The 12,013-nt window shown below is 39.7% G+C and overlaps 1 protein-coding gene across 1 annotated transcript in view; it reads left to right on the forward strand.

Annotated features, from left to right (window-relative positions):
• Window positions 1-866: 866 nt before the first annotated feature.
• Window positions 867-12,013, forward strand: part of SV2C (synaptic vesicle glycoprotein 2C) — a 130,095-nt gene continuing 118,948 nt past the window's right edge. Inside the window, exon 1 of the mRNA XM_054178798.1 lies at window positions 867-1,074. The gene's annotated coding sequence lies outside the window, so the exon portion shown is untranslated. The remainder of the gene's footprint in view (window positions 1,075-12,013) is intronic.

Genomic DNA, 12,013 nt, shown 5'->3' on the forward strand with positions numbered 1-12,013 from the left:
TCCTACAGTGGCTATTAACACCCAGTGAAACAAAGTTAAGGTATCACTTTCAGTCCTTGATGTTACTGCATTAAAAATATTGTTGATAATGGTAACAAACATAATAACCTCCTGCTGCTCACAGCATCCAAGTCCAAAATATTTTTTTGAAATATAATCTAATTTATCCATTTATCCCAAGACAAGAACATTTAAGTATATATTTTTCTGATGTTTTCTTAAAAGCCATTGGGTTTCCCCTATTGCTCAATGTAATCCTTTCTAATGCTTCACACTTCTACTTAGGATTTCTTCTATTCAGGAAAGTGAATCTCACATGTGGGACTTCCTACACCATCTTAACTTCTCGCCCTGATCTTTATTGGCAGCCTTTGCGTGTGGAGTGCAGGCAGCTTGGCACTGTTGGTGTGAAGCGCTCACGGCCCGTGCTCCAGGGGCACGGCGAGAAGGAAAGATTCAATGATCTTCAACTGGTCATAGGGCCTGTTGCAACTCGTTCCGAAAGAAGCCATTTCATGTGCCTCTCACAAAACGCTGTCTTATGAAATAAAGTGCATGTGTAGGTGTCACTATTTTTCATTTTCCCCGTCTCTTGCGAAAAAAAAAGGGGATTGTTTTCTCAAAGGTTTCTCAGCCATGCCCGCAGGGGGGAGGGTGGTGGGGGTTGATTCTGCGTGTCTTGCCTTCGCCGGCTCTGGCCACCGCCTGCGGCGGGGATCGCCCTCTCCGCACTCCCACGCCTTCAATTATTGATGGGGGCGGCCGTCGCCCGCGCCGTGCCGTGCTGTGCCTCCCTGCGCGCCGCGCCTCCCTACGCGCCGCGCCTCCGCGCCTCGCCCGCCCGCTCCCCCTGTCTCTCTCCGACACTGCAGCAGAGGCTTCACCGCAACGCGAAGCCCACGCCGTCACTCTGGTCCGCTCCTCCTCTGGTCTGCCAAGCTTGGTGGCCGCTCCGGAAGGTTCCTTGCTCCCTCCCGCAGACTCACGCCACGAGCAAGCAGCAGCGGGAGTGGAGGGAGCCGGGAACGCCCCGCAGCCTGGCAGAACGGCGGCTCTCCGTCGCCTGCCCCACTGGTAAGTGATGCTCCGGGCAGTCAAGCCGCCGCTGCTGCTTCCGAGCAACTTTCCCCTTTTTTCCCCTTTCGTCTTTTTTTTTTTTTTTTTTTTTTAATGCTTGTGTTGGAGGAGGACTTCAACTTTTCTACGGGACTTACAAGGGGCTGGCTCCCCAGGGAGGGGGTAGAGCTCTCTTCGGGGCAAACCGAACGTTGCGGGGAGCGTGGGGTTACCCGCGCATCTCGGCGATGAGCGGGAGCGGTCTGCTCGGCTGCTGCTCACTCCAGCATTATCGAGAGCTCTCTCGCTCTTTTGCAGAGCAGGTTGCACACAAATCCGGCGCCGTGTAAGCGTCTGAGCTCTGCTTTTGAATATCTGAATCTGACTGGCATATTAGGGTTGGAAGAACTTTTACGCACAGTGGGAGAAAAAATAGCCATGTTGAGGTTCTCAAACTTCAGATATTTGAAGAAAACAAGCTTGCAGATATCCTAGCGGCAAGAATAGAGAAAAACAAAAACAAAACCAATCCCCACTCCCCTCCTCCTCCCCCCCCCCCCCCCCCCCCCCAAGAAAACAACACAAAGGTGCACGAAAGGTGTCGAGATTCCAGGTCGCTAAGAAACTGGCACTTTAAAAGATGTGTTTAAAAAGGGAGCACGCAGGGTTTCAGACCCTGCTACAGAAAAAAAAGAAAATTAAAAATAAGAGGACATTTTAAAAAGAGAGAAAGAAAATAAAGAATTTAAGTGTTTTTGAAAACTGTGTTGCTTTTCTCATTGTAGGTTGCCTTCAAGGATTATAACTCAACGTTGACTACGTTGGGAGAATAGTTTAGCATTCTATAAGCAGGAAGGGGGACTCCCTTCCTTACGGCTTCAGGAAAGGACGTTTCCAAAACGCACTAAGTTATTGCTTTCCTGGTGCTTTTGGGATTTAGATCCCAAGATGTCTTCAGCAGTATATGGATGGGGGGGGGCATGGTGAAGTCACAGTGGGTAAAATGATAGCCCAACTCCCAGGGTTAGGAAGATTCATGGAATGGTAAGGTTTTCTGAGTTGATCCCCATCTAATTTAAAGAGGATTGCAAGGCCAAAGAGCCTGAGGGATGTAAAGAAGGTGAGAAGCTAGTCTAGCAGTACTGAATGGAGGCATGGTACCGCAGGGGCGTGGGTGACATGGGGGTAATGGAGCATGGAGGTCATTGATGAGTCTTGGGAACCTAATCTTCCCAAGCACTGTGGGTACAGTGCGAGTGGGGGGCGAGAGTGGGAGCTGAGTCATAGAGGCTGGGGTGGCCACACCACGCCTCTACAGAGAGGGGGCTGAGAAGAGAACGAAAAGATGAAGAAGCTTCTAAAGATGGGGAGGGGGAGACTGTCTCATTGAAAGATGCTGAGATCATCCAGAGGCTCCTTCATGATTGATAGTATTCTGCTCTTCTTCCCGTAAAGAGTTAGGAGGCTGATGAGTGTGTGGGGGTGGAGTGGGGGAGCAGATTGCAGAGGTTAGTACAACACAAGGGAAACCTACTCAGATAAATACAATTGTACTGCTGGTACTTGGGCTGCATTGCACTGCAGTGCAGGGAGCTCACAGCAACTTCTGCCTTAGGAGAGAGAGGGAGGTGGTGAATTGATCTGTAGAGGTGGCACAATCTGTGCCAAAAATTACTGCTTTACAAATGAATTGCAGACAGAACTGGAAGTGGAGCTATAAGGAGGTTTTGGAAGGAACTTGCTGATGACTTTACAATTAACTACAAAGGATTTAAGGAAAAATAATCCAACACTCCAAGTAAAGTTCTCCGATCAGAAAAATTGTAAATGGTATACTTCTTTTGGAAGTTGTTTTCCTTCCAGTTATCTGTGGGAAAGAGCTCTGTTTTAACTATGCCATGCATTCTCCTGAATTACCAAAATTTTACAATGGTTCTTCCTTCATTGAAGTCTCTGTGGGAATGAGGAGTACCATTGCATTCTTTTGTGCAGTATTTGTATTTTTCACTGTGATTATGCATTTGCTCAGCATTCTTATAGACAACAAGGTACTGTGGCAAACTGGATACCCCATTTCTTCCCTCTCACCCAGCTATTTTTTCCAGTTTTCCAAATGATAACATGCATTAAGTCTTACTATTTTGATGGTTTTTTCGTGGGGTTTTTATATCTGTTTCCATAATGGGTGAGAATCATTGCTTTACTGTATTCCAAAGGAATACAGAATTTGCTAAGACATAGTTGCAGTAAGTTCCAAGAGAACTTTTATTTATATGTGGAGGAAAGATTTGCACAGCCCAAAAGCTGACAAAAAGGCAATTTGTCAATTAAAATTACTGACCTACAGTGAGCCCTCAAACCTCTTTAAAGGGTAGTTGAAGAAAATGAAGAAACTATAATTTAATATCTATATTCTGAAACTCTATTGTTTATTCAATAAAGATGGCCCTTAATATCAGCGGTACAGGTTAGACGTAGACTTTCTCCGATGGCAACTTGATGTAAAAGCACATCATTACATTCTTGAGAAATAAATTTTTATTTGACAAAATGAGATCAGACCAAGTGTATTCTGATTATAAATTTCAGAAATCTGATTATTTTTTAATAACAGTAAGTGAAAAGTGTTACCTTGTTGGTTTTTGGTTTTGTTTTGTTTTGTTTTTTTTTCAATTCTGAATAACATGCATGAAATGTGTTTGCAACAAAGGAAAATCACTTGAAGTGTTCACTGATGTTTGCAAAACACAGTGTTACCTCAGGTGACAATGTGAAACCTATAATCAAGTTTATATGTGCCTGAGTCTGGAACCTTGTATAGGGGGCTCACAGCAATGGCAGATTTAAAATTAATTTTTTTAATGATGTGTTCCAAAGAACAAAGGACAAGTGTTCATCCGCAGCGCTCTTGATAGTCCCATTAAAATCCATGTGAATTGCACTGTAAATTTCAGGAACAAGAATGAATCCAGTTATATAATTATCTAGGGGGGTTGTATGAAAATAGTATTAATTTAAGATTTTATTTTTTCACATTCTCAGTCATACAAAAGTTGTTCCAGTGTCGCAGGCAGATAATTTATGCTGAATGTTGTGTGAATCTTTGCAACTCATATGCAGCACAGGATGCATATCAATGCTTGTTTAAACAAAAGCTCATCAATTAGATTAAATGTGTTTGCAAACCTGTGATAAAGAACCTGCAGCTGCTGCCACCGCCTTCATATTATGCAGTGCGTAACATTTTCCTATTAAACCAGGACAGAGTCCTTTTTAGAATGATTCAGAGGGCTGTATTTGAAGCTCGTCTTTTAAGTGTTTGTAAGCATAAAATGGAAAACTTAATTGAAAGTATACTAAAAGTATTGACTCTAGGAAGAAAAAGTAGTTTTGGTGGGGTTTTTTAGTGGTGGTGGGTTGTGGGGTTTTTTTTGTTTGTTTTGATTTTATTTTATTCGGTTGGTGGTTTTGTTTTGGTTTTGTTTTCAATAGCAAACTCCTTCAATTTTAAAGTTAATGTGATATTTTTCTTTAGTAAGTATGTTACAAAAAATTACTGGCTTCCCCTCCCCCCCCGTAAAATACTGACTAATAGCCTCACAGGCTTTTAATTTATCTTTTAATTTGTTTATTGCTTGGTTGGTCTTCTGGAGACATTATAAACAGGCAGGGTGTCTATTCTCCTGTGAATATATATGTTGCTGGTCTGTGATAAAGGCAGATTTGGTTTCAAATTACCACGTCAGCAATATAAATAAATAATAAATTGTATGTTTCTTTAGTGTGATTATTACTGAACCTGTTCATTTGTTATTAAAAAAACACAGGGAGTGAAGCAACACTGAGCACGTCCTTTTCTTCTCTGCAATTTGAACACTCAGTCACTTTACCACCTAGAAAGCATAATAAAAGTTTAAATGTTGCCTGCACAATGAGTAAATTGCTTAAGGTATAATAAAGTGTAATATGATTAAGATATCATAAGGTCCTTTCATTTTTAAGACTGAATTTTTACCTCTGTTTGCCTGCGTTTCCGTTGACTGGCTGCTGACAACAAAGGCTTTCCACATATCAAAAAAGAATCAGAGACTTTCATCATTAGGTGGGCACTCCATTAAAATATTTCCATTTCATCCTAAAATGCCCTGTGTTGAAAATACATGAGACACCTACCAGATAATGTAGCTGTTTCTGCACACAGGGCATATAGCTTTATATTGATCTGAGACTGATGAAAAATACAGTGTTGCTGAGCTTCATGTTTCCAGCAGCAAGGTGTTTTTTTCATGATAAAGCAGCAGCTCTCTAGCTGCCTCTCTCCTTCTCAACAGGTTATTTTTGTGGTCATGGCTGGGTGGTTCTAATAACATCCTTTGTTCTGGGATCCTAGTCTCACAAACTAGCTAGGATGTGTCTCGCAAACACATCTAGATTTTAGACTGAAAATCCATGTTACCAATGAATACAGTTGGTAGCAACACTTTAGCAACGCTTTAGCGTCCTGTAGGATGCTTCCCCTCCCACCCCCCCACCTCCTCCCCCACCCCACTCCCGATTTTCTCTCGGGTAAATAGAGCTGGAGGATAAACTTCTCTTTCTATTAGAGTAACAATGCTAATCCCAAGAAGTTGCTTCTGTAAAAGGGATCCCACCCTTGCCCTCTGGCTCCTCTGTTCTGACCATGGCAGGTTTTGCTTTTGTCAAGGAATCCTAGCCATTGCTTCAGCTATACAAATTAAGTGGTTCTCTGAACTGCTCCTAAGGATGAGAAATGAGTGATCACTTGGAGATGAATTTACATCTGGAAGTCACTGCTCCCTAACATGTAGCCTTTTGTTGTTTTTTACCTGTATGGATTCTTGAAATCCTGTCTTTTGGACAGCCGTTGATAGGTCTTGCATCCTTGCTATCCATAAAAATAGGATGAAATACATGTTTATTTTCATTTAAAAAGACGACACTTGAAAATTCCATGACAAAATATACTCAAGTACCAAACAATAAAGATAAGATCAATAGTGTATTTTTCCATTTCCTGATCATGTTGAAAGCTCTCTGCAGCACACTTGTGATAACTTTCTTGTACAGATATGAAGGCAGTAGATACTATTTGGCATCTTCCTTTTTTCTCCCAAGACAACAAAGTAAATTGCTTAATACAGACTATGGAGATCCTATAGTGATGGCTTGTCAGCACTTTTGGAGGGGGTTTATTGATCTGTGAATATTTGGGATGATTCTTCGTAAGTCATTTAAGGCTGGTCCTGAAAGGAAAAGTAGGACTTGGACTCATAAGGTAAGGTGAGACTTAAAGTCATAGATTACTCTGAGTCTAGAAAATGCAGTCTTGTTTTTACAGAGGAAAGTTCTTAGTTTTTACTGAGCTGCATTTGAGCTGGTTTTAATCAACAAGTAAAAAAGAAGGTAATTATAAATGCAGTAAGTAAAGATAACAAATGTCAACATTTCATGTGTCTTGACCTTTTGCTTTCCATATTGGCATGTATCTGTGCAGATGGTGCCTTTTGCTTTTGGACGGTGTTATTCTTGTTGTCTAGACATCACTTTCCATGAGCAGGACTAGCTGCCTCTCTTCATGTGTACCCAGTGCACAGACAGCACTGACACTGGATTCACCTTCCTTTTAACATTCTTACTTGGTGTGGGAGCAGCAAATTATTTTCAAATAACTCACTCTTATTTCACCTCAGCTTTGTTAAACAAATCCAGTTCTGGTATTAGGCAAAGTGTTGGAGAGAAATGCACTTACTGTTCTGAGACATGTAGATAACACACACTCATTGCTGCACTGGAAACCCCATAAAAGAAAAAGAAAAAAATCCCAGGAAAAGAAATTAAAAATAGGAGGAGTATTAAGGCTTGTGGGAGTGTCAGCTATGCAGATGGAGTCTGCTGTTCCCACAATATGCCATCTCATCCTTAGCTGCAGTATACTGTAGACGTAATGAAGAGTAGCAAGTTTCCATTACAGTCTAATACACCAGTATGATATGATGTTCTGAATGAGCCACAGACATGCTTGAGGTTATCGTGCGGTATGTACTGTGATACAGATAGATTGCTCTTCATTGAAAGTCAATTAGTTCAAAATTTGCAAGAAGGTGTCTGCACAACACTGTTGCAATGGAAAAGAATAATGGAATAGTGTATGTTTGAAGGAACTCCTTGAAGTCATTTCATCCGGTACCCTTGTAAAGCAGGGTCAGCTTTCATAGTTAGATAGGGTTGCTCAGGAATTCTAGTATCTCCAGCAGTGGGAACCACAAAGCTTCTTTGTGGAACCGTTCTTGTGCTTCACTGACCTCATCATGAAGAAGTTATTCCATTTAACTAAGTGTTGGTAGGGGAGAGAAATTGGACATAATAATCTAGATGTGGCTTTACAAGCAGAAGGTAATAATTACTCCATGTAAAATGCTTGCTAATGCCTTCCAGGATGTGGTTATCCTTCATTACCACAGGGTACACAATTACAGCAGCATAAAATAAAATGGGGTTCCTTTGCCAAGATAGTGGCATTGATACAGATTTTATGGTAGAAAACGTTTCTCATTATCTTTTAGAAAGATGTTATTCTGGATGATTTTTGAAGTGTGGTAAACCATAAAAAATATTTCGAGAGGTGACTGCCTATAAATAGCATAATAAGTGGCCTCCTGAGCTACCAGGTATTATGCAGGGATTCAAGTGTCAGTTAAAAAAGATGTCTTCCAAAAGCTACTTCTCCTCTGTTGTGAAAGGAGGGATGCCAAAGATTATTACAGATCTACATACATACACATATTGACTAGTTTAGGTCCCTGTACACTCCACTGTAATTCAAATGAATTGAATGGAATTGCATTCAATGGGAATTTGGCTTAGAATCTGCTAGTCTATAGGGTTTGTTGGAGAAAAAGGATTATATAAGGCATTGATATTTTGGTCTCAGGTAATTATTTTCTCTTTGATTCTAAGTAGTCTTAACTACATAGATAAGTACATAAACATTTGACCAGAAAGCATGTATCCTTCTAGGTTCTCATGCATTTGGAGATACCTTAAACGTGTATTTCCATAGAACCTTCATGGTTGGTCTTTTCAGATATTCTTATATTAATTACCATGGAAAAATTCAGATGGATGTGGATTTCAGTACTATTAGAAGAAAAAAAAAAAAAAAGATGTATCTTCTTTGTCAGTGTATAGCTTCTTTATAAAACCTTACACAGGTTGTAAATGCATACCTGCAGCTTTAAAGAGAAAGCCCTCTTCATTTTCTGAATGTACCTTTTAATCCTTTTGTAGTTATTATGCCTAAATAGGCTAAAGATGAAAATGGCCAAAGGAAAAGTGTCTTTTAAAGTAGATAAAAGCCCTTTCCCATATATTTTATGCATTGCACACTATTTTATGTATAACTGCTCTCACAGATTTCCCCTGCATATCCTGTGACTTAGAGGGTTGTGTTCCTGCATGAATCTAAAGTAAACCCAGGAGAGAAGAGCATGAAAAACCAAAGCTACGTATATTGTGTCAGTAATGTCACAAGAACTGGTAGGAAGATCAGTGCTATATATGAAACTCTCAAATATTTTTAACTCTCTCAAATATTTTTAACTCTCAAATATTTTTAAGAATAGTGTTTTTCTAGTTAATGCCATCATGTCAGTTCCATTTATCATCATGGTCTCATCTAGCCTTACTAGAATTTCTGAAATGGTGCTCTTGTCTGTTGCATAATCTGACTGTTTACATGTTAAATTCAGATCAAAAGCTTTTCCTTATAGAATAACCCTTCTATGAAGTGATTAATCAGAAGAATAAATGTTTCACAGTATTCCAGTTATTTAGTGTTAGTATACACAATCTAAATGAGGAATTCTCACTACGTTTGCCTGTTTCTAGTACTTACAGGCAACAGCAAGTGTACAATTTAGGTGCATTCTTTGGTGTTCTAAGCCACCATGTAGATTCGCAAGTTTAATAGGCTCTATAGGGCTTTCTAAGATGGGTAGGACAAAGACCAATGCTGTAAAAATTCAGCCCGCATATTGATAATTTCTTTGGTTCAGTTATCTGGAATACTAATTCCTTTTAAATCCTCTTGCCTTCAAATGAAACCCTAAAAAGGAAAAAATAAAAAAGCCACCATGGACATGGAAAAGGAGCATCCTTTTCTGAGAAAACAAACGGGGTGTTGTGATGGGCTCCATACAGGAACATCTATCAATTTTCTGCTAAAATGAATTCAAGTTTGTTTAAGTTTTGTTTCTTCAGATAGAATTCCATGTTCGTTTTGCATCTGAACCTGGCAGAGTCCAAGCAACTATTAACTGGAAAACTCTTAAAAATTTTGCTTAGTATGTTGTGTTAAAGATATGAGACGTCTTCTCCATAGACACACTCATTAAACTTTTTTCTAAACAGAAATATTTAGGCTCATAACTGTAAACATCATGGCCTGATTTTCAGAGACTGGAAATTCTCTCACTAGAAGACATATTCCAGTTGAATAGAAACCTGTATTTTAAAAACTAATTAAGGTATCAATCCTTGTACACCTTGAACCGCCAAATAAATGCAAAGTCCTCGAGATTAAAAGGTAGTGCCATCAGAGTGGTTCTGTGCATCTGCTCAGAAAAACTACTGGATGGTGGGGGAAAACCAAACCAGAGAACCACTAGCCAGTTGTCCAAACACATTTTAGCAAGTGGGTGTTTAGAAAATGGGTGCTAATTGACTAAACCAAATTCTTGTCAAAGACCATTATTTGTAAGGTCCATATGGAAGTGAGCTTGCTTCTGCCTTAAGAACCTTATGTGACAGCTAAAATCAAAACCAACAGAACATAACCATCTCATGTGGTATTTGCTGGAGTTACAACTTCACTGTCTACTGTTTGTCCATGACCCTGGCTGTCTATGAAGAAAGTACCCATCCAAGATGTGGCCCTAGTCATTAGCAGTTTAAAAACAACCCTTTTGGTTTGGTACAGGATGCCTTGCCCTGAAGGTAGTTTTGTCTGGAGTGATGCTTGTTTTGGACCACATTCCTTTGCAGAAATGAAGACACTTGTGGAAATTATTTTTCAGTTCATGGTTGTTCAATGGTTAAAACAGTGAGCTTTTTTTGATTACAAAATGAACAACCAATAAAAGTAAAGCATTAAAAAGAAAACTCAGAGTTCCTCTGAGACAGCTTTTGACTGAAGTGACTAGGGGTCAAATGAAAATTAAACCATTCAGGGTGCCTTCTTCTGTTGTATCAGAGTTATTCTTCACTTGTCAATCACTTGAAATACACAATTAGTGTATTTCAATTAGTGAAAAGTCCAGATATGTTTCTCAAGTCCCTGTCTGGGATTGACATTTGTAAAACTTGTAAGCAGTGGTTATTTCTCCTATCTGGCTCACCACCTTTCCTGGAAAGATAACTGAATTCCCTCCTGTTTGATGTTCTTTCTCCCACAAAGCTTAAAACTTTCTATGACTTTATAGTAACTTTTCTAATATTTGGCTATTACAAATCAATTTATTTAAACTGTTTAGTGGTATGACTGCTCTCTAGAATAAATGTTGCTCATAGAAATCACCAAAGAGTCATTTTATTGTGTATATTTGATGAAATTTGAGTAACTCAAGGGTATAACCTGAAATGTGCATGCCATCCCACTTAGTATTTTAAGGAACGTATGCTATTCCAATAGCAATAGGAAGAAAATGTTTGCTAAATCTTCTAGGCTTCTCTAGTCCTTAGTCCATGTAGAGTTGTTCACAACAGAACAATTACAGTTTCCACCCAGTGAGGGAAGACCCTGGCAGACAGTCTAGCAAGTGCTTGGGGCGCAGGAAGCATAGCAAGAGACTTTGGGTTTCGTCAGCTGGGAAGAGAAAGCCAAAGGAAGATGGGGAGATCTAATTGTTTCTTTCCGTTATCTAATGAGTGATTAGAAAGAAGACAGAGTTAGGAAGGGGAATGGAAATTTGAACAAGACTTGAACAAGGGAGAAATTCTTCACTGTGTGGGTCACAAAATACTAGAGAAGGTGCACAGGAATGATGTGGCATCTCTGTCCTTGAGATGCTCAGAACTTGCCTGGTTATGACCTAGGCAACCTGGTCTAGTTTGAGGCTAGCCTGGCCTTCAGCAGGAGGCTAGAGTGTAAGACCTGCAAAAATCTCTTCACACCTCTATTATTCTGTGATACTACTTACTTTGGGGACTACTGGTGTAAAGACCATGTACTACTGCTAGTTAATCATGAAATTCCTTCTCCCTCTCCTATGAGCCATTCTGCTCACATCAGAATAGTAGTATCTAGTCAAGATCAGGATGTCTTTTTATAGTTGCTTACACATTTAGAAGGTGTACACCTAGGAATGGAGAAATATGATCCAAGAGGGGATTTGATTACCAACAACAAAATACTCCATCCTGTTAAACAGTATTCTGTAAAATCTCTCTTATTTGGCTAGAAATTCTGTACTGGTGTAGACTGAGAGACAGAATCAAGATCAAAAAATTGATCAAAAAATTTGTTTAGCTGATAAATGAGGTTATTTGTTCTGTTATTAAAGGGCCAAAGTACAGAACTGCGAATCATTTTTTTCTCTATTTGTTTATGGAGATGCAGTATCTCATAGTGTCAGCTCCTAACAGTCATAACTTGACTTTCTAGCCACCTTTCTCTTCCTATGGAGCTGTACTTTGGAGTGCATATAGAGGATCTGAGTGGAGTTAAATTTAGTAATTTTAAGGCTGAAATAATCTAATATCTTGAATAAACCTCCTTGCATGGGGGCTAATCCCGTGGAGACTGTAGAGCTTTTTTTTTTTTTAAGTTATCTTAGATATTTTGTCCTATTGCTTGCTCATGAGCTACATAGTTTACCTGCAATACAAAATTTCATGTCTGACAAGCATAGTTAATTCCTTCTTTTACTTGAAAACACAT

This window comes from Dryobates pubescens, chromosome Z, assembly GCF_014839835.1.
Source record: "Dryobates pubescens isolate bDryPub1 chromosome Z, bDryPub1.pri, whole genome shotgun sequence".
Lineage (NCBI taxonomy): Eukaryota > Metazoa > Chordata > Aves > Piciformes > Picidae > Dryobates > Dryobates pubescens.